General features: G+C 42.5%; 1 long non-coding RNA gene across 1 annotated transcript; it reads left to right on the forward strand.

The window, feature by feature from the left end:
- Positions 1–398: 398 nt before the first annotated feature.
- Positions 399–1,360, forward strand: LOC120745978. The gene is made up of 2 exons (XR_005698739.1): positions 399–848; positions 1,085–1,360. It is a non-coding gene; the product is annotated as an uncharacterized LOC120745978 (long non-coding RNA).
- The last annotated feature ends 23,083 nt before the right edge of the window (positions 1,361–24,443 follow it).

The following is a 24,443-nucleotide window of genomic DNA, read 5'->3' on the forward strand; positions in this document are numbered from 1 at the left end:
AGCACTGGCTATGAATTTCAGACGGATCACGCCTTAACAAAAAGTTATCAATAGTTCTTTTCATCTTCTCTTATTACCCACAGCTACATCCCTTTCTGTCAGGCTTAGGCTACTCAGTAGTGCTGGGTATCATCACTGATTTCTATAATCGATTTGATTCAATTTTGACTCAGACAGTCAGAAACAATGTTCCCTCTAAGCTGCGCGCGTGCGCAATTGCGCACTGCTGGCATGGTCTCTGCGCACAGAAAATCTGCGTTGCGTACAAAAAAAAAATCTAACTTGAATTGAAATTAAAATTAAAACTTTAACAATCATGTTTTGCAGTGTTAGTCAGTGAGTGACTGGCTGCTCCTGTCTGGGATTAGAACGATGCCACCTTATCCCATAGTCCAGCCAATGATGCGATTCACATTCGCATTCACATTCTGTCATAAGAGATAGGGCTTTGGAGTTGACGTCACGCCGCAATGCATTGTGGGAGCGCGGCGCCATTTTCGGGGTCTACGAATCAAAACAAACACACTGTGTTGGGATGACGACGACAAGAAACATGCTTAAAAGCAGCTCAAAAGAAAACGGACGGTATAGAGGCCGATTGCGTCCAGAGGTGAAGCGGCGGGACTTGAAAAAAATAGAGTGCATCGCAAATCTGAACCCATATGAAATACGGCAGTGGAGTAAAGACCCAGACGACTTACCGCCACTGTCCTACCCCGATATCTTCACGTATCTTGTTTGTGGAGTAAGCGCTTACACTGGCGCACATCCAATTTACAAACGGCTGGGTACAAGATTTGGCTATTTTCAAGCCGCCAAACTGTGAGTACGTCGTCATTCATACCAAGGTAAGTCAGCTGGAGTGCATCGAGTGAAATAGCCATTGTCCACCCCCCACCATAATTAATGTTATACATTTATCATTGAACTGCTAAAATATTGTTATCATATTATGTGCCCATAATTGTAAAGTAGATGCAAACTAACACATTGATAATCGGGCAAATTATTAACACCAATTTGTGTCCTCCCTGTCTCATTTCATTTATTGTCTTTACACCAACCTTGTCCTTGTATGTTACAGGTACTGCACTCCCAAAGATTGAATGAACCTGCATTACGACCATGGGTAATTGTAAGCACCACGGGGAAGGTCGAAGCCGCACACTGCACCTGTATGGCCGGAGTTGCAGAGACCTGCACCCATGTCGCTGCACTTCTGTTTAAAGTGGAGGCAACAGTGCGGATCCGTGGCACAAAGACTGTCACAGATGAACCAGCCTACTGGGTTTTGCCGGGGAACACAACCAAGATACAGCCAGAGGTTGGCCATAACATTGACTTTACATCTTCAGCAGCACAAAAAAAGACTCGATGAAAATATAAACGGACCGTCTGTGGTGAAAGGCAGAAGAAGCCGTCCTTCAAACAGAAAGATTCCTCCTGCTACGTTTGAGGAGTTGTCACCAGTGATGCCATGTTCACATTTTGGACAGAGAGGACAGATGGTTTGAAAGAGGAGTGAAAGAAGCCATCTATGTCCACTGTGAGCGACCATCTTTGAACAGAGGCGGGGCTTACGACACCAACTGTCTACCATCTATAATCCAGTTTTGAGTTCCCTCCCCAGACGCCTTAACGCCCACTCACATCCTGGGCCATCTGACCTCAGGAAATCACATGATAGGGTGGGGCCAGGTTTCACAATGAGCTCACCCGAAACCCTGGCTGATTGGGACCCACACCCAGTTTCACACCTTGGCTCATGTGATTAGGTAGGGGATCATCAGGGGGTCCTTTTGTCCCTCTGTGGGGGGAAACTCCCACTGAGTTTAAATCTGGGACTCTCCACCTGTACTGCCTCTGCTATGGTTGGGCAGTCAGCTAAACTCCTTCCCCACATCAAGACTCTGATGACACGATTCCCGGTTCACAGGTTTATTGACACAGGGAAAGGTGAAACTGTAACAAACAGTACAAGGCATAATCACTGTACTTATTCACCATGTACATATTTAACGATGAAAATATATTAACCCAGTTTTTTAATATGTCAACATGCAATGTTCATATGAATTACTTCCCTTTTTAAGTCAAAGACAAACATCAAATTATGATTTTAACAAGTCTTGCTATAATGAATGCCTCCAATTCATTTGTCGTTCCCCTTTAACTAGCTCCATAAGCGATTGCTAGTGTAAAATGCATAAGATTGGTTTTATCATTAAACTTACAGAAAAATGAACTTACTTGAAAGAAAGTGGTCTATACATGCACATAAAATATAAAACAAGTCTATACATACCCACAATGCTACCAAAGGCATAGGATGTATGTGGATGCCACTGGATTTATCTGGCTAAGGCCACCATGCCGCACATGCCTTCTCCTTAATTCACAGACTTACTTCCTGTTTACCGACGACATCATGTCCTATTACAGACTACAGGTTTTAAGGTGGCACCAGAGAGTTACAATTGCATATTTAAACATTTACCAAATCCAAGAAAACAGTCTACCTTAAAAACTTTTGATATCAGAACACCACCATTGACCTTAGAACTGAAGAAGCTTCTCGGATGAGAGGTGAAACGTCTTCAAGCAACTTAAAGAAGTCCAGACGCTTTTCTTTCCAAGCTCCTTAGACATACACTCACTTACTTGCTCACTCACTTTGGTGATTTGGACTATTCCATTTCATAGCTGTTGTTAGGTTTTTTTCCTTTATCTCCTGTAAAGGCAAACGCATCTATTTGTCGTTTCAGGTTGTAGTATTACGCAACATTTTCATAATTCATAATTCATTCATTAATAATTATTGTCTTTATTTATAACTGGCATTATTGTTTCATTCTATTATAGAATCTTACAAGAAAGAGTCAAAATTGTATTCCATCATGCTTTATTAGCTGCTTCGGTAAAAAACAAATCAACAATGCAACAAAAAAAACCCATTGCAAAACAACATACTGGAAAACAGTTATTCATCACTTGATTGCTTCAATACAAAATGGTAAATGGCCTGTATTTATATAGCGCTTTACTAGTCCCTAAGGACCCCAAAGCGCTTTACATATCCAGTCATCCACCGATTCACGCACAATACACAATACAACTCTTGGGCACATATATGCGGGACTTTTCGTGGCTGTTTTGATCTCGCTCTCCCTCTTAACTGATCAAATCTGGCTGTGGTAGCAGCTTTAAACTCGGTATGACCCAGGCTGATAGAGGGGGCCCATCTGGATGCATTCCTGCATTTTGTAGGCTGGTTTTCCTACAAAACACAACAAACATTAGCCCGCAAAGCCACAGGGAACAAAGCAGCATAGCGCAATGAATTCAATTCAAATCAATATAAGACTTATTTGTAACCTACATCAATAATTATGTTATGATAAATTACGTAATAACTACAAGAACAGTCCTACCTTTGTGGAAATGCTTGGAGCAGACTAACATGTGTGCTGGAGTGTTCTGGGACGTTATATTTGGTCTTTGAATGGCTGCAATCCAGGCCATCCGTCGGCTCTTTGTTACTTCGGAAACATGGTTTGAACAATTTCTCTTCCACGACAGAATCCAATAAAAAACGATCTCTTTACCCGTCGGCTTCCCGTGGCTGTCATGTGACCGGCTATTGCAGTTAATAATACAAAAGCTTCTTGCCATTTTTTGTGTTTCTTTTTATCGCTGTGTGACTGTTTTCACGTGAAAGCCTGTGATGAGCCTACGTGCGTTAGTACCACTTGCAACTCGTACCCAGAATCCTTTGTGGTTTTACCCCAGAATGACGTCACATTTTCAATCAGCTAATCAACATCGTTGACAGGCTATGGCAGCGTCCTTATGTGCCGACACCGGTGTTTTAGCAAAGTGGCTGATGTGGAGTGAAGCCACGTTAATGACAACGTGTACAACCATTGGAGATGTGAGCAGGACAGACGGAACAATTGACGGGAAAAGTGTGGACTTTATACCAGTTTTTAAATTGTGTTGATCGGCCACGTAAAACCAGAGTTATGATAAAAATATGCAATGTTTGGTTTTCTTCCTGAATACTGTCGTTGTTTATATTTACTGCAGGAAGAAACGGTAAAAACGGCGTTTTATAAGGAAAACGCTCGAAAGCCTGTGAGCAAAAAAACCCCCCGAAAACCCCCACCCTTTCCTATTGGTGGAAAAATGTACCATGTCGACCAATCAAAAAATGATATGGCAACATGGCATCTAGATGTTTAGGAAGGGGGAAGTTTTAGGAGTGACGGCGTGTTTGAGATGTGAGAGATTTGCGTCGTTTAGCACAAATCTTGTGTAGTTAGTGTTTAGTTAGTGTGTAGTTAGTGTGTAGTTAGTGTGTAGTTAGCGTGTAGTTAGCGTGTAGTGTAGTCAGTAGTTTTGTTGTGTGTCAGAAAAATGAGGCGACTGCTGAGTGTTACAGGTGTTACAGCAGTGATACATCTGCTGCTGTCAGGCCTGCAGGTATCAGGCTGTTGTTCTCCTTCATCTCATAGTGGACAGAAATTATTTTTGGAGCGGCACAAATAATATGTGTGGCATCAGATTTGATGCAGAACAGCTGATTGTTCTGTAAATAGTTTTGAAATGCATTTTTAGGTAAACAGCTGCAAAAAACTTTGTTGTTGCATAACTCAGTTACTTTTTTGAAGAAGTAACTATATAATTAATTGCCCAACATTGGTCATTATATCCTGTATTTTGCAGACAGAGTTACAGACTCTCTCCCAGACCACAGACTCATAATACAAGTCAGAGCTTTATAAAAAAAAAAAGAAGAAGAAAGTTTTGTTTTCAAAATTGGAGTTCAAGTTATTTTTACTTCCAATAGTGTTAACATACTGCACAGGTCATGAACAAGATTTTTTTTTCATTTTCATTGTAAGTGGGCTAAAGCAGTTAATTAAAAGTAGTCTAACATAAATGTAAATGCTGTAATTTGATTATTTTAATAAACCATGTAACTTGGATGGATTCAATGCTGGCGTGACCACAGTGCACACGTCTGCCGACAGCAACACAGATTTAAGATGAGGTGAGAAACTGTTCTTGAAGTACACAGATAGAGCGAGAGCTGTGCAGGAAGTGTGAGTTTATCGTGGTGGAAGCAAAACAGCAAAAGGAATTAATGACGATGTTTATCAAATGTCAAGCGTAGTTTGGATCTTCTTTTGCTCCTGGTTCAGTCAATTTTGGTTTGAGAGAGACAAAACCTGCAGCTTCAGAATGTAACACAAAAAAGACGTAAACACAAAGCACGGACCCGCTGACGCATCAGAATCAGCTAGCTCTCGAGCTTTCAGCGCGACGGCGTGTCCGTGTACGTGGCGTCGGGTGAGAAAGCCGAGAAAGAGAAAGCTGATTCTGATGATTTGTTGTGTTCCAGATACACCACCACATATTTTGGAAAGAAGAATACAGAACAAATTGCAGTCTAGATGTGCAAAGTTGGTAGAGACACAGCCTAAAAGACTTTAAGGTATGCAGCTATAATTTCAGCAGGTTTTTCTTGCATTTAATTTTATTTATCATATTCTTTCTATTTCATTTTATGAACAACGCTGTATGAGAATATCACATACAATCCTAATAAAATACATTTAAGTTTATGGTTGTAATGTGTAATTACAATAGGTATGAATTAATGTTAATAGGTATGAATACTTTTTCAAGTCCTTTTCATTTTAAAATGTGATCTGTTTGCATGTGCATTTCTAACTAATGTAGTTCTCCTCATGTGTCAGACTCTCTGGCTTAAAACTTATGAGTTTTTAACAGAAATATTGATATTAACACAGAGTGCTCTTTTGTTTGTTGGACCCCAGTGACTCATTTCATCACACTGATATCAGTGGAGTCCTTCTTGTCAAACATGAAGGTGCTGTGCTCCAATATTTATTGCATCTCAGTCCTACCTCATAAAAGGGACAATATGGGACAAGTTGTGATAAAGAATACGGAAGAAGTGTCAAAACACTAAAGATGTGCCAAAGGCTATATGGAATCTTTTTGGACTTTTATACACACTGCGTCTCAACTACCCCAACTGTCAAGGCAGAGTAGCCGGTGTGTTTGTGGACTCAAGTGTAGACACAGAACTGAATCTTAACAAAAACGAGCCGCTTATTTGGCCAAAAAACACATCGGCCATATCTCCCACACTGAAACACAGAGCGAAGTCAGAAAAAGGACTTTGGGTTACTTAACGTAATACCTGGTTCTTTGATACCAGAGTGAAATGTTTCACCAACACTTCCACTGCTTGGACACTGAAAGAAATCTGCTTGGAATGAGTTAGGACGGGCTCGTCGGCCATGATAGAATGAGAATTAATCTGCATTCCTAATTAATTTTTTAAGTTGCATTTTTTTTAGATTCCATCAATCAATCCATCCATCTGCTACTGTTTATCTTATTCAGGGTCCCTTTTGTTTCCCCAGAGAATAATGAGACAGTGAGAGACAGAGATAGTGGGCTGTGTTGCTGAAAGATACGGAAATAGGGAATTGGAGATTTAGAAGTGTGCATTCCCATAATTCCATGCCCAATTACATTAAAAGCAAAATTGTCAGTGGGTTAAGGCTGAATATTACAGGTGGAGTGACCCGTGGGAGCACTTTTAATGATGCAAATGTTAGGCTGCACTTGTCAGATGAAGATGGAGAGAACTGTGGTGAACATAGAGATTCAAGAACTGATATCAAAAGTTTCATCTTCTGAGAGGACACACTATATAGAATAGAATAGAATTCAACTTTATTGTCATTGCACATTTCACAGGTACAGGGCAACAAAATGCAGTTTGCAGCCATCCAGAAGTGCTTTAGCCATGATATAGATATATTAGAATATATATTAGCAATAATATAGATATGTGAGTATATTACAGAAATGGGTCTATTATGGTATGTTATAATGTACACGGTATGAAGTATGTTATGAATATTCTATAACTATAAGTATGTACAGGCTGTAGTGAGTACAAGCTATGTACAGGATATAAATATGAAAAACTATACAGAATATGAAATAAAAAAAACTATACAGAAATCTGAGATATACAGCTATACAGAAATATGAACTATGCAGGTTATAAACAGTTGTAGAATTAAAAATTATCGAATGTACAGAATGATTATTTACACAGAGCTATACAGTAGTGCAGTTAAGATAAGTGAGATATGTGGATAATTTCTACAGAGGTATATAAAGTGCTGGTGGTTGTGAGTGGTGGTTCAGTCCATGTTATTATTGTGTGTTTGAGGGCACAGTTGTCCATTGTGTTTGTGTGTGTGTGTAGGTGGTTGTGGGTGTGTGTATCTCCATTCCATGTGTCTAATGTGGGTCAGATGTCAGGAGGCAGAGTTCAGGAGTCTGACAGCTGTGGGGAAGAAGCTGTTCCGGTACCTGGTGGTCTTAGTCCGGAGGCTCCTGTAGCGCCTCCCAGAGGGCAGGAGGGTGAAGAGTCCATGTGATGGGTGACTGGGGTCTTTGATGATTTTCCCAGCCCTTTTCAGACACCGCTTCCTGTAGATGTGTGAGCAGCTTCAAGTTCCTGGGAGTCCACATCTCCGAGGATCTCATCTGGATGACCAACTGCTCCAAGCTGGTCAAGAAGGCTCACCAGTGCCTCTTCTTCTTGAGGACTCTGAGGAAGAACCACCTGTCCTCAGACATCCTGGTGAACTTCTATCGTTGCACCATCGAGAGCATCCTGACCAACTGTATAACAGTCTGGTATGGGAACTGCTCTACCTCGGACCGGAAGGCGTTGCAGAGGGTCGTGAAAACTGTACGGCGCATCGCCGGATCCACCCCACGGTCCACCCTATAGCTGTCAGCGATTATGCTCCCGTATCTTTAACACTAATACATAAGAAGAACAATCCACCAAGTAAATACTGGAAATTTAATACATCATCAATTAAAGATGAATATTTGATTAAATATTTTTAAAAAGAATGGACTTTATATTTAGACTATAATGACCTGCCTGGAACATCAGCATATGTTCTCTGGGAAGCAGGGAAAGCTGTGATGAGAGGTAAAATAATTTCATTCTCAAAGAAAATGAAAATTAAGAAAATTAAAAACAAAAGTATTCAGGAATAAAAAACAAAACAAAAACAAAATCCTTAGAAGAAGCCTATGCATCCTGCCAAGAACAGGAAATACTGAACAAAATATGTAAAACAAAACAAGAATTACATGAATTTATTGATTTAAAAAACACAATTTTTAGTACAAAGACTTCGCTTGCAAAATTTTGAACACGGTAACAAATCTGGTCGATTTCTAACCAAGCAGTTCAAAATAAATACATTGGGACCAGAAAGCAGAGTTGCAGTCTTACAGGCCTCTCTGCAGCTTCTCTCCTCCTGCTACCCCCCCAAAAACCCATCTCCATAGAGACTGTGTCAGCTCCCAAAAAGACAAAAAGCAAACTAAAAACCAGCAACAAACAACTTAAACATAAACAATTACAAAGAAAGAACAATGCAGTATCCACATCTGAACCAAAGAGTAAAACAGTGAAATGTGGATTATTAAATATTAGGTCTCTCTCCTCCAAGTCTCTGTTAGTACATGACTTAATAATTGATCAACAAATCGATTTACTCTGCCTTACAGAAACCTGGTTGCAGCAGGATGATTATGTTAGTTTAAATGAATCAACACCCCCGAGTCATTCTAACTACCATAAACCTCAAAGCACAGGCCGAGGGGGTGGTGTGGCAGCAATTTTTCACACCAGCCTATTAATCAACCAAAGACCCAGACAGACTTTTAATTCATTTGAAAGCCTGATGCTTAGCCTCGTCCACCCCAGCTGTAAAACTCAGAAACCAGTCTTACTTGTTATCATCTATCGTCCACCTGGGCCTTACACAGAGTTTCTGTCTGATTTCTCAGACTTTATATCTAATTTATTCTGAGCTCAGATAAAATAATTATTGTGGGTGATTTTAACATCCATGTAGATGCTAAAAATGACAGCCTCAACATGGCATTTAATCTGTTATTAGACTCAATTGGCTTCTCTCAAAATGTAAAAGAACCCACCCACCACTTTAATCACACTCTAGATCTTGTTTTAACATAAAACTGAACTTTTTTTTTTTCTTTTGTGTCCCGTTTGGATCTTTAGCCATCAGAATTGTTGTCTTCAGGCCACGAAAGACGCCAAGCGGATTTATTTTACCAAGTGGATCATCATGGCCTTGCCATATTGGTCCATTTGATTGACCTTTATTATAATTATGAATTTATTTTATTTTCAGTTGCTACAAATGGGACAGACATGACTGGGGGATAGGACAGGGAGAAAGAATGAAAGAAAGAGAGGGAGAGAAAGAAAACCAAAGGGGAGAAGAGACGGTGAGAAGGGGGGGGGAAGAAAGAAAAAAACCCCAAAAAAAACAAAACAAAAACAAACAAAACACCTGGATCACCTGTATGGAGAAAAAAAAACAGAAGAGAAAGCAAACAACAAAGAGCAACATAATAAAAAAACAGCACCATCACAATAAACTAGCTAGCAGTAGATAACAGTAGATACTAAATAATAAACGATATTGTGCAGCACGCAAGATAGACAGCGCACAATGTGCTTTGAGACAGCAGCCAAGAAAGGTGTAGTCCGCGTCTGTGAACACCCGTGTGTACACCTGTGTGCATACCTGTGTGGATCAGCACGCTTGTATTCCAAAGGTTTCTCCATGTAAATAGGAAAACCCCGTCCACCAGGGTATGAAGCAGGTATGGAGGAGATCCAGGCCCCAGATATCCAGAGGCCCTAGAGTACAAGGACCCGAGGAGGACCACCAAAGGGGGGGGGGAACCGTGCCACCCTCCTGGGAAGAGCTGAGTAGAGCCCCAAAGGAGAGGTCACCCCGCAGCTACGAAGCAGAGGCCAGAGAGGGTTGCAGTGGCGTGCCCGCGGGCTCTGCCGACAGCCAGCTGTGCCAGAGAGGACCGAGCTTCAGGCCCAGAGGCCTGAGGGCATCCCACTCCCCGGAAGGAGCCCAGCCGGGCCACAGGCGCCCGGCCCCGCCAATCGGCCACCGGGAGTGAGCCGGTACATACATGAGCGCCCAGCCCCAGACGACAAGGACCACCAACACACCAACGTCTGAGGGCATCAGCCACCGGCAGGGAGTGTGGTGAGGGGAGATAGGCCTCCGTACTTTGGAGGGCCTGAGATGTTCCCAGAGAGGTTAAGTCTAAGACCCAACCTGACATATAGACACAGACGAACAGGCTCACGTGGACACAGACATGCATTCCCACCCCATATGCACAACCAAATACTTGGCACTCACCCAACGTGTAGACAGACACAAATAGACACTGCACATACAGTCGCACTCCCCAAACATACTCTATATCCCAGGTCCAGGTACCCCCGCCCTCAGAGGGGCAAGCCGCACCTAGACCCAGGAGATGTAACCCTTCTCTCTGGGGTGGAGGCAAGCGGACCACCTCCTTATCTGCAGTAGCAGGGAGGCCCCGCATCCCAGACCCCAGTCTGACGGCCAGCACCTCCTCCCAGCCCCCCAGCCCTGACGGCTAACAGAACCGGGGTGAGTGAAGACCTCAAACCTCACTACGCCCGCCCATATGTAGTGTTGCTGTGTGCTGTTCTAAAGTGCATTTAAAACTCAGGAGAGCATGTTACTAGCTTCCTCTCAGAGAGCAGCACGGCTCTTCCCGAAAACCCTTAGTGTCTAAATGCATTTAAAATTGAGAGTAGGGCACCAGCGCCAGAGGTGGGTTGGAGTACACCGACCATCCTCAGGATGCTGTAAAACGTGCCCACCCCCAAGGCCCTATATGTATGTGTTATGTGAGAGTGTGAGTAATGTGGATGTCTAGGTTGCAGAATAAAATTGAGGCACAGGCGGCCAGAAGGGGACAGAGGGGGAGTGCCTCGCCTGCACCCTGGTGACATACCTGCACCCCAAGCCCTGCGTGTGTGGGTGGGTGTGGTAGAGCGGGAATAGGGAGGCAGCTGAGGATGGGGAGGGAAGAAAGGGAGGGGCATATCTAATTTATTCTGAGCTCAGATAAAATAATTATTGTGGGTGATTTTAACATCCATGTAGATGCTAAAAATGACAGCCTCAACATGGCATTTAATCTGTTATTAGACTCAATTGGCTTCTCTCAAAATGTAAAAGAACCCACCCACCACTTTAATCACACTCTAGATCTTGTTTTAACATAAAACCAAACATTTAACAGTGTTTCCTGAAAACCCTCTCCTGTCTGATCATTTCCTGATAACATTTACATTTACAATAATTGATTACACAGCAGTGGAGAGTAGACTTTATCACAGTAGATGTCTTTCTGAAAGCGCTGTAACTAAGTTTAAGAATATAATCCACCCACTGTTATCATCTTCAATGCTCTGTACCAACATAGAGCAGAGCAGCTATCTGAATACTACTCCAACAGAGGTCGATTATCTTGTTAATAATTTTACCTCCTCACTACGTATGACTCTGGATACTGTAGCTCCTGTGAAAACTAAGGTCTCAAATCAGAAGTACCTGACTCCGTGGTATAATTCTCAAACGTGTAGCCTTTGAGAAGATCATCATTTAGCCTGGAGAAATAGTTTGCTGCTTTATAAGAAAGCCCTCCGCAAAGCCAGAACATCTTACTATTCATCACTGATTGAAGAAAATAAGAACAACCCCAGGTTTCTCTTCAGCACTGTAGCCAGGCTGACAAACAGTCAGAGCTCTGTTGAGCCAACCACCCCTTTAACGTTAACTAGTAATGACTTCATGAACTTCTTCACAAATAACATTTTTATCATTAGAGAAAAAATTACCAATAATCATCCCACAGATGTAATATTATCTACAGCTACTCTTAGTACCATTGATGTTAAGTTAGACTCTTTTTCTCCAATTGATCTTTCTGAGTTAACTTCAATAATTACTTCCTCCAAACCATCAAACGTGTCTTTTAGACCCCATTCCTACAAAACTGCTCAAAGAAGTCCTGCCATTAATTAATGCTTCAATCTGAAATATGATCAACCTATCTCTAATAATCAGCTACGTACCACAGGCCTTCAAGCTGGCTGTAGTTAAACCTTTACTCAAAAAGCCATCTCTAGACCCAGCAGTCTTAGCTAATTATAGGCCAATCTCCAACCTTCTTTTCATATCAAACATCCTTGAAAGAGTAGTTGTCAAACAGCTAACAGATCATCTGCAGAGGAATGGCTTATTTGAAGAGTTTCAGTCAGGTTTCAGAGTTCATCACAGCACAGAAACAGCTTTAGTGAAGGTTACAAATGATCTTCTTATGGCCTCTGACAGTGGACTCATCTCTGTGCTTGTCCTGCTAGACCTCAGTGCAGCGTTCGATACTATTGACCATAATATCCTATTAGAGCGATTAGAACATGCTGTAGGTATTACAGGAACTGTACTGCAGTGGTTTGTATCATATCTATCTAATAGACTCCAATTTGTACATGTAAATGGAGAGTCCTCTTCACACACTGAGGTTAATTATGGAGTTCCACAGGGTTCAGTGCTAGGACCAATTCTGTTTACACTATACATGCTTCCCTTAGGCAGCATCATTAGAAGACATAGCATACATTTTCACTGCTATGCAGATGACACCCAGCTCTATCTATCCATGAAGCCAGATAACACACACCAATTAGTTAAACTGCAGGAATGTCTTAAAGACATAAAGACCTGGATGGCCGCTAACTTTCTGCTTCTTAATTCAGATCAAACTGAGGTTATTGTACTCGGCCCTGAAAATCTAAGAAATATGGTATCTAAGCAGATTCTTACTCTGGATGGCATTACCTTGGCCTCCAGTAACGCTGTGAGGAACCTTGGAGTCATTTTTGACCAGGATATGTCCTTCAACGCACATATTAAACAAATATGTAAGACTGCGTTCTTCCATTTGCGCAATATCTCTAAAATTAGGAAAATATTCCTAATATCCTAATCTCAGAGTGACGCTGAAAAACTAGTTCATGCATTTATTACTTCCAGGCTGTACTACTGTAATTCATTATTATCAGGATATCCTAAAAACTCACTGAAAAGCCTTCAGCTAATCCAAAATGCTGCAGCAAGAGTCCTGACAGGGACTAGAAAGAGAGAGCAGATTTCTCCTGTTTTGGCTTCCCTTCATTTGCTTCCTGTTAAATCCAGAATTGAATTCAAAATCCTGCTCCTCACATACAAGGTCTTAAATAATCAGGCCCCATCTTAACTGAATGACCTTGTAGTACCATATCACCCTATTAGAGCACTTCGCTCTCACACTGCAGGCCTACTTGTTGTTCCTAGAGTATTTAAGGTGATACTGTGCAAAGGAGGTAAAACCTCGAATCTGATGAAACACCTGGCGATGCATAGCGTTTTTTTAAAAGCCGAGATATGCATCGTATTTGATAGCTTGCTGCGAGACTGAGCACCGAGTGCGGGTGTGGTGCCTGTTATCGGTCCCGGAGTTAGCAACATCCCCTAAGAACCCGAAGAGGAGAGTCCTGGTCCCTAGCCCTGCGAGTATAGCAGAAATGATGACAGATGATGATGCAGCAGCAGCCGTTCTTCTCTGCGTGAGTAGCTTAACGTTGTTCGTGTGTAATTTACGTTGAGTAGGCTAACCACGTTATTACATTAATGCACGTAAGGTGAACTAGCAAACACCGTCGTAGTTACATGCAGCTGTCTTCTTGTTTGATGGCAGATGCTCCCTTCACCCTGGCCAAAAAGGCTAAAATTGTCATGGTCCCTGTGCCTCCCCGGCCAGCCCAGTGTGGCCACAAGTGTTTGTTGTTTTTCTCTCACTCTCTCTCTCCTACCTGTCTGCCTGGGCGGAGCTCTGATTGGGCTCCTGCCCTTGGCCCACGCACCTGCAGCTGATCTCGAGCGAATTGCAGTTCTCTGGCTCTTAAGGCTGGGGCTCTGAGCTATTCGTCGCTGGAATATTGAGTAACTCTCGTTAGTATTGCCTGGCTTCCTTGCGATTCTACTGTTCCCGTGTTTGCCTTCGACTTACCCTCGTCTGTGTAAACAGGTTTACCTGGATCAGCCCTTTTGTGACCCCTGGACCCCATGAGTAGGAGAGTGAGCTGCTTGTGTGGAGACTGTTTGGACGAGGAGCAGAGCGAGTGAGAAGAAGTGTGTCTCCCCAGCCTATTGATCCCCGGGACCCTGGTGTTCCCCCCCCCCCTCACGTGTATATAGTGCACCAGTGTGATTAATAAAGTGTCGTTGAACTGTGCTACCTCAGTCTGCGCCTGAGTCCATTTCACTCCCGTGACAAAAATGACCAAAGAAGAAGTGGAAAACAGCTAAACATGAGAGGTTTTTGGACAAAGTTTGTGTTCTCCATTCTTTAAGCACTGGTTCGAGCACCGTTTAAGCACCGGCACCGTTTCAAAAGTACCGGTTTGGCACTGGTATCGGATAAAACCTAAATGATACCCATCCCTAACTGGGACGTGGCGTCTTTGGTACAGGGACGAGAAATGACGTCTTCCACAGCACTGGGACCCTCTGTTTATGAAAGAGTCCACAAAGCTGTGGGCACAAACCTTGAGGACACGGGGGCTCACCTCACCTGGTCCAGACTTGCCCGAGTGAAGTATTCTCATTTGCCTCTGAACCTGATCATGAGTGAAAGTGACAGGTGGAGGAGGGGTGTCAGGAATGCAGGCTGATTACAGGTAAGCTAGTAGGGGGATGAGCATTTACTGCAGTATTGAATCTGAGGAAAAACACAACACACGAAATCACTGGCTCTGTCCTCACTGTCCACAGGGATCCAGTGATTGTCTTCATGCCACTCCACACCTCTCTCATGCTGTTCTGCTGGAGTTCCTACTCCAGCTTTCCACTGTAATTATTCTTAGCCTTTCTGATCTTTTAGCCAAAAGCTTGACATGTCTTAGGCAGTGTGTCTTTAAAAAAATTGAGGAAACTGGACAAGTAGTGGACAAAAGAAGACATGGCAGGCCTAAAAAAACCAAATTGCAGCAGATGAACAGCATCTCAACAGCATCATGTTCTTAAGAAGTGTGAAGAAATACAGCAAAAAGTTGATGCAGAACCTGAGAGATGCATCTGGGTCCTCACTGGAGCCTCGTCAGAGTTGGCTTAAATGGAGGTCTTATGGAGTGATGAATCCAAATTTGACATTTTGGGTTCAAATCATTATTGGTGTGTAAAAGGGGGTCGGGGGGGGATGTACAGCAGTGTTTAGCCATCAAAAGTAAAACACTTTTGGAGGCTCTGTCATGTTTGGGCTGCATCAGCCATCAGATTTTGATCCACTATCCAATAACATTTAGATAGTATCTGATAGATAGTATCTGGCTTAATCTTCAAGGTGACAGTGATGATAAACACACTGCCAATGCAGTAAAAGCATACCTGGATAAAAAATGATCCGCCTGTTAGCATTGTACATGGACTAGCTTCAGAAGCTGTGACATTATCTGCAGAACATTAAAGTGAAAGATACGGCTAAAGTAAATGTGATGATTTCAGTCACCTAACCAGCATGACATTCAAGTACTGCACCAAGAAACAGACTCTAAAACCCCAACCCAAAACTGCCGAGTGTATATCACAGGAGCTTGGAAAGAAAAGCATCTGGACTTCTAACTACAATGACTACAATGACTGGGATGACTGAGAACCTTCACAGACATGTTGCTGGGTGTATAGATTTACTTTTTAAAAAGCAGGGTAGCCCTGCTTATGGTCTTTAGCCTAAGGTATGCAAGCTGTTTCATGCACAGACATTAACATGCCTAACATTAACTTATCTTGGTAAGTCATGTATAATTTTCCATGAATGTTAAATTTATTTAAATAAAAGTTCAGGTTTATGCACACAAAACACTGGAGATGATGCTTTTCTTCTCTGTCTCTGAATCATGGACCATATAAATGTAATTCTGTCTTGATAGAGCAACTCTAACACATGTTATCAAATTCCATTACGAGGGGAAGTAACAAATTCTCTTGTTTTCTGTCTGCTCATCTAGATTTTCAGTGAGGTCATTTGTCCCCAAGAGCTCTGAGGCTGGTGAGTCACAGGCTGTATGTATTGATCTCACTCAGTAACATATCCAGTCTACACAATCTCACTTGTTTTGTCAACTGTCAAGGCTCTGAGGCTGATGATTTTTGCAGACAAGAGAGATACAAATCTTATCACAGCTAAGAACAAAAGGCACGTTTTAGGTAGTGGAGACAGAGACTCACACACAAATAACACTGACACATGAACAGAAGAGGCAAATGAAATGAAAAGAAGATAACAGGGAGAAGCGGTGCTGCCTGAGTAGTATCAGAGTGGGCCACGGTCATTAAGTCCTATTATGTCACATTTGTTCTCAGTCTGGAACTCCACTGGTCTCAGGGTGCAGTGCGTGGGATGCAGTGTTCACATGATGTCAGGAATAGAAAGAACAGGCTAGCCCATCAGTGTTTGCGCTATGAGATATTTCAGAAAAAAGTGATCATTCATTTCTGTGAACATTTTATCTCGTTCAGATTTAGACAACAAAGCAATCATATAATATACCTTCTGTTAATTTCCCCTGCTGTAGTATTTTAGAATATGTTTATGTACAATACTGACTGCCATTATTCTAATAATTTATTTATAAGGAGAGTGTTTTCTTACAAATATTTCTTTACAAGATTAGATGATAAAATAAAAATATAAAAAATAGCACTGATGACAGACGATATTTCAGCAAAGTAGTCTACCACAGTTATCACTGTTTCATAATGTTAATCATTTTAATCAATTAGTACTAAAACCCTGACTGTGAAGATTAAAGCTATTTTTTTCACCTCTTTTTCAGCTTCTCAATTAAAGCTGAAGTGACATTTAAAAGTTTGGGTTTTTATGTTTTTCTTGTTAGATATGTAATGATGATGTCAGAGACAATGTAACTGTTCAAACTTCATGGCCATGAGCCTACATGTTTTTTCTATGGAGTTCACTGTAAAAAAAAATAAATAAATGTAAAATAACAGAAATTTAACATCACACAAAAATACTACTACTGTAATACAACATTACTGTATTTCATTTTGTTATATTTGTCATTAAAAACGTTTTTAAATAATATATTTTTTTTAAATATACTGCTGCTGTAAGATGACTTTATCACTCTACATATCTTTTTAATTCCTTAAAACTCCACGGTGGTCGAAGGACACAAATTAGAGAATTATTAGATTTTAGACAAATCACTACTACAAAAACAAAAAGTGAAAACAAAAAACAGGAAGTGAGAATGATTTGAAACAGGAAGACGCAGAGACAATAATTTTACAGAATAATTACACTAAAGAACACTGAAGGACCACACTGAGGGAGGAACTTCAAATCTATTATCAGGCAGGACTAGAAGGTGAAAGCTGATGGCGACAGCAAAGGAGACTTGCAACCTGCTATACGACATCCACATTTCATGATGTGATCCGAGTTGGAGAGTTGCTCCTTATCTCATTGTACATCTGTATAGTGACAATAATGGCATTCTTTTCGGTTCTGTTGATAGCCTTTTAGGAGTTTCCAGTGAAAGGGAAATTCCCGAACTTCCTTAAAATGCTTGTGACTATATTTTTTATATGCAGTCTTATTTTTCAGTGTTGCCCAACCTTTTGAAGCTACAACACATATTTCACATCAGAAAAATCACAAGACACACCACCAAACACAAATGTCACAAAAAGTATATTTATTGAAATATAATGAAAATTTAGTCTCAGTTTACTTTGTGTTCAACTAAACAATCCCAGGTTTCACACTAAGCTGATATTCTTGGAGAAAGTGAATGTTGTTCATGTGGCCCGTTCAGCCACATGAACATCATTGTCCTCGGAAACGTTACTTAGAAGTTCATAGTCAGTCTCAACCTCTCGAGAGCAACCACAGCGTAAGTGTTCATGTTCCTTCCCAGTGTGTTCATAATTTGACTCTAAGTGGCGCATTGAAACTGTTTGACAGTCCGACTCAAGGTAAGAACAGTCCTCAGACTGATCGACACCCAGAGACGCTAAGTAATTGTGCAGAGGGATTAAACAGTCCGTAGCAGGCGTCCCCTGTGACTTAACGACTGCCTTTTTGCTAGTGGGATTGCTGCTAGCTAACCCATTAACAGTTCTTTTGTTGGTGAGAAGGCTTATTCACAGTCTTGCATACTTCATAAACATGAACTGTGTCTTCATAGCAAGGCCCATAAATCGGCAAATCAGGATCTCCCCCATAGAAAAAACGTGACTAGCAAAAATATAGTCACTCATCTCACGCTGCTGTAAGGAGCAGTGACGACTGGTCTGATGAATCATGTTTGCATTTATATCATGTAAATAGTATGTGCATCACTTACCTGGGAAACACCTGGAACCAAGAAGGCAATCTGATGGAGACAGTGTGATGATTTGTGCAATGTTCTGCTAGGAAATCTTGGGTTGTGCCAATTATGTGGATGCTAATTTGATAGGTACCAACTACCTTAGCACCGATTCAGGTGATGTACACCCTTTCATGGAAATAGTATTTCCTAATGGCTATAGCCTCTTTCAGTGGGATTGTGCATCCTGTCACAAAGCAGAGTTGGTTCAGGAATGATGAGTACAACAATGAGTTTAAGCTGTTGACTTGGGCTCCAAATTACCCAGATCTCAATCCAATCAAGCATTTGATAAGCCCACGCCATGGAGGCCCCACCTCACGATTTACAGGATTTAAAGGATCTGTTGCTGACATACCACAGCACACCTTCAAAGCTTTACAGAGACAGCTACTTAATGTGGCCGCCTTGTCCTTGACAGGACCATGTTGGATCCTTGGTCCTGTCATCTATCCATCCATGAATCCATCCCAAGATGTCAAGCATCATCTCGGGTGATGCTTGACAGTAAAATAAATAAACAAATAAATAACTGCAAAGTGGGGTGTGCGTAATTATTCAGCCCCCTGAGTCAATACTTTGTAGAACCACCTTTTGCTGCAGTTCCAGCTGCCAGTCTTTTAGGGTCTGTCTCTACCAGCTTTGCACATCTACACACTGAGATCTTTGCCCATTCTTCTTTGCAAAACAGCTCCAGCTCAGTCAGATTAGATGGACAGCGTTTGTGAACAGCAGTTATCAGATCTTGCCACAGATTCTCGATTGGATTTAGATCTGGACTTTGACTGGGCCAATCTAACACATGGATATGTTTTGTTTTAACCATTCCATTGTTGCCCTGGCTTTATGTTTAGGGTCGTTGTCCTGCTGGAAGATATGTCTGTGAAGGTTCTCAGTCATCCAGGTCATCGTAGTCAAAGGAGCTTGCAAAGAAAAGCGTCTGGACTTCTTTAAGTTACTTGAAGACGTTTCACCTCTCATCCGAGAAGATTCTTCAGTTCTAAGGTCAAATGGTGGAGAGTCCCAGATATAAACCTAGTGGGAGTATCCCCCCACAGGGGGACAAAAGGACCCCCTGATGATCCTCTAATCGCCTGAGCCAAGGTGTGAAACTGGGTGTGGGTCCCAATCAGCCAGAGTTTCGGGTGAGTTCATTGTGAAACCTGGCCCCACCTTATCATGCGAATTCCTGAGATCAGATGGCCCAGGATGTGAGTGGGCATTAAGGCGTCTGGGGAGGGATCTCAAAACTGGATTATAGATGGCAGAGAGTTGGTGTCGTAAACCACCGCCTCTGTTCAAAGATGGTCGCTCACAGTGGACATAGATGCTTCTTTCACTCCTCTTTCAAACCATCTGTCCTCTCTGTTCAAAATGTGAACATTGGCATCCTCGAAAGAGTGTCCTTTATCCTTAAGATGCAGATGGACTGCTGAGTCATGTCCTGTGGAGGTGGCTCTTCTGTGTTGTGCCATGCGCTTGTGAAGTGGCTGTTTGGTCTCTCCGATGTAGAGGTCTGGGCATTCCTCGCTGCACTGTACAGCATACACCACATTGTTAAGTCTGTGTTTTGGCGTTTTGTCTTTCGGGTGAACCAGTTTTTGTCTGAGCATGTTGCTGGGTCTGAAATACACTGGGATGTCGTGCTTGGAGAAAACTCTCCTGAGTTTTTCTGATACACCGGCTACATAGGGGATGACAATGTTGTTGCGTCTGTCCTTCTTGGTGGTTTGAAAGAGGAGTGAAAGAAGCCATCTATGTCCACTGTGAGCGACCATCTTTGAACAGAGGCGGTGGTTTACGACACCAACTGTCTGCCATTGTTGGTCCAGGCCAGTCTATAATCCAGTTTTGAGATCCCTTCCCAGATGCCTTAACGCCCAATCACATCCTGGGCCATCTGATCTCAGGAATTCGCATGATAAGGTGGGGCCAGGTTTCACAATGAACTCACCCGAAACTCTGGCTGATTGGGACCCACACCCAGTTTCACACCTTGGCTCAGGCGATTAGAGGATCATCAGGGGGTCCTTTTGTCCCCCTGTGGGGGGATACTCCCACTGAGTTTATATCTGGGACTCTCCACCATTTGACCTTAGAACTGAAGAAGCTTCTCGGATGAGAGGTGAAACGTCTTCAAGTAACTTAAAGAAGTCCAGACGCTTTTCTTTGCAAGCTCCTTTGTCCTGCTGGAAGGTGAACCTCTGCCCCAGTCTCAAGTCTTTTGCAGACTCCAAGAGGTTTTCTTCCAAGATTGCCCTGTATTTGGCTCCATCCATCTTCCCATCAACTCTGACCAGCTTCCCTGTCCCTGCTGAAGAGAAGCACCCCCAGAGCATGATGCTGCCACCACCATATTTGACAGTGGGGATGCTGTGTTCAGAGTGATGTGCAGTGTTAGTTTTCCACACATAGCGTTTTGCATTTTGGCCACAAAGTTCCATTTTGGTCTCATCTGACCAGAGCACCTTCTTCCACATGTTTGCTGTGTCCCCCACATGGCTTGTGGCAAACTGCAAACGGGACTTCTTATGGTTTTCTGTTAACAATGGCTTTCTTCTTGCCACTCTTCCATAAAGGCCAACTTTGTGCAGTGCACGACTAATAGTTGTCCTATGGACAGATTCCCCCACCTGAGCTGTAGATCTCTGCAGCTCGTCCAGAGTCACCATGGGCCTCTTGGCTGCATTTCTGATCAGCGCTCTCCTTGTTCGGCCTGTGAGTTTAGGTGGACGGCCTTGTCTTGGTAGGTTTACAGTTGTGCCATACTCCTTCCATTTCTGAATGATGGCTTGAACAGTGCTCCGTGGGATGTTCAAGGCTTGGGAAATCTTTTTGTAGCCTAAGCCTGCTTTAAATTTCTCAGTAACTTTATCCCTGACCTGTCTGGTGTGTTCTTTGGACTTCATGGTGTTGTTGCTCCCAATATTCTCTTAGACAACCTCTGAGGCCGTCACAGAGCAGCTGTATTTGTACTGACATTAGATTACACACAGGTGCACTCTATTTAGTCATTAGCACTCATCAGGCAACGTCTATGGGCAACTGACTGCACTCAGACCAACGGGGGTGAATAATTACGCACACCCCACTTTGCAGTTATTTATTTGTAAAACATGTTTGGAATCATGTCTGATTTTCGTTCCACTTCTCACGTGTGCACCACTTTGTGTCCGTCTTTCACGTGGAATTCCAATAAAATTGATTCATGTTTGTGGGAAAGTTCAAGGGGGCCGAAGACTTTTGCAAGCAACTGTATGTGGAGGGTTTCTGACTCAATGCTTTTTAGTCTTCAAACAACTGAGCTGCACATATTCCTCTGATGGTGAAAAGATCACCTTCCTGGTGGAGCTGCTGTGTGGACGTGCTCTGAGGTGGGCTCAAGTGTTAAACTTGCATCCTAACCTTTTATTCGCAGATTTCATCTCCAAGTTTAAGAGTATGTTTGATAAGTTTAAGAGTATGTTTGATAAGTTTAAGAGTATGTTTGATAACGTTCTTCTTGCCACTCTTCCATAAAGGCCAACTTTGTGCAGTGCACAAAGTTGACCGTCCTTCTGGATGGTGGAGCTCAAAGAGTAAGAGGAGTGTGGCAGACTACTGTGCACAATGCATTTGATTGTTCCCGTCTTTTTGGCATAACTCACCGAATCCTGCCCATGACCTTCTTACTTTTTCTCGAAGCTCCCAACACTCCTCTGGTTCTAGGACACCCCTGGTTAAGCAAAAACAACACCTGAATTCATTGGAAAAGGAGGCCATAGGTGGATAGGTGAAGTTTTTCATAGGGACGTGGCCCCTTCAATTCCTCCACACTGGCCATACGACTGCATGATGGACGTCCTCCCTGGGGCTCTTCTTCCCACTAGCAGGTTGTATAGCCTAACTAAACTAGAATACAGAGCTATGGAAAAATACACAAAAGACTCTCTGGCCCATCTCCCTCCCCTCTAAGAGACGTTTTTTTCTTTGTGGAGAAGAAGGACAAAACCTTATGACTCTACATCAACCTTTGTGTCTTGAATGTCTGTTAAGATTAAGTACCCTTTACCTCTTCTCTCCTCTGTTTAAACATTCTTCATTAAATTGGACCTTTGCTATGCTTACCACCTGGTTGAAATCAAATTATTGGATGAATGGGAAAACTGCATTCAATACTCACCTTGGTCATTTTGAGTATTTGGTCATACACCCTCTGTTTTTTCAGGCCATGGTGAATGGTGTCCTTCGACATTGTCTCAACAGGTTTGTCTTCGTCCTTTACTGTCTTGACAACATCCTAATCTTTTCAAAATCACTTTATGAACACGAGTCTCAGATCTGTCTGGTTTTGCAGTGTCTGTTGGAAAATGAACTGTTTATTAAAGGTGAGAATTGTGAGTATCACACTGACTCCATTTCCTTATTTGGATACATTGTAGAGTGAGGACAGGTTTGGGCACACCTGGAAAAGATCCAGGTGGTACTAGATTGGGCAACACTAATTACCTGGGAGCACCTTAAACACTTCCTTGGGTTTGCAAACTTTTATTGCCAGTTCATTTGCAACTTTAGCAAAATTACTCTCCCGGTCTCCAACCTCACCTCTCCTAAAGTTGCTTTCCAGGGGGAGGACGCAGGAGGAAAGGTCTTTTCCACATTCAAAGACCTCAGCTTCCGTCCTCACCCAGCCAGACACATCACACCAGTTCATCGTTGAGGTAGACACCTCTGATTATAGGGTCAAAGCCATCCTATCCTAATCCAAAGAAGGTGAAATGCAACCCTGTGCCTTTTTCCCTCACTGTCTCTCTCCAGATGACGGCATTTATGATGTTGGGGACCAACAGCTGCAGGCAGTAGAGATGTCCTTTGAGGAGTGAAGGCACTAGTTAGAGGAAGCTGACCATCAGTTCTTTGTGTGGAGAGACCATAAAAACCTTGCTTACCTCAAAGCCACCAAACGACTGAACTCCAGACAAACCAGGTGGGGTCTCTTCTTCACTTGCTTTAATTTTTGTGATCACATATAGACCTGGTTCCCTGAATGTGAACCCAGACACTTTATCCGGTCAGTTCTCCATGTCTGATGCCACTGTTGAAGAAGCAACAACCTTGCCCCCACTGGTCTTGTATTAGCGGTTCGCTGTGACAGGAAATTGAGTCGTTACTCTGGAACGCTCGGCAGGATGAACCCAAGCCAGGTAATGGACATGTCAGCTGTCTATATGGCCCTTCCTCAGTCCATTTGCAAGTCATCCATTCAGTCATACAGCTACCCAGGTAAAAACCACACTCTCTCTGTCCTTCAGCATTTATTCTGTTGACCAACTCTTGTGAAAGATGTTCTGCTTGTCAAATATGTGCCCAAAACAAGGCAGTTTGTTCTTCTCCCTCAGGACTCCACTGACCTCAACCTGCACTTGAATGTTCCTGGTCTCATATTGTCCTGATTTTTATCACAGTTACATTAATTATTGTGGATTTTTTCTCCAAAGCTGCTCATTTTGTCACCCAACTGAAACTGCTGAAACTACTGGAGACTGTCGAGCTTATTATGAACCATGTGTTCCGCCTTCACAGAATTTCCATGGACATCATTTCAGACTGTGAACCTCACTTTATATAACAAGTGTGGAAGGAGTTCTGTACCTCTCATTCTCTCTGAGACAGGTAAGTGAGAAGAGCAATGCTGTAGTAACATGAGATGCAGCACTGAACATGGCACGAAACTGATTGAAAACCTTTCAGCCACTAAATTTCTCTGCCAGTTTATTCCAACACGTGCTGCTGAAAACTCTCAGAGAGTCCGTGAAATCCGTCAATGAGAGAATGACCCACCTCTCAGAAGAAAACAAAATAAAAAAATCAAAGAAACTGTTGAGCTAAAAGAAGCATGAGGTACAACTAGATGTTTTCAGGAATACCAGACAAGGCAGAAGAGGATCTGGAAATAACGGCGAGACATTTAATCCAAACCCACCTAAAATTCCCAGACATTGGCATT

Source organism: Simochromis diagramma, unplaced genomic scaffold (assembly GCF_900408965.1).
Source record: "Simochromis diagramma unplaced genomic scaffold, fSimDia1.1 OVJJ01000644.1, whole genome shotgun sequence".
In the NCBI taxonomy this organism is placed as follows: domain Eukaryota; kingdom Metazoa; phylum Chordata; class Actinopteri; order Cichliformes; family Cichlidae; genus Simochromis; species Simochromis diagramma.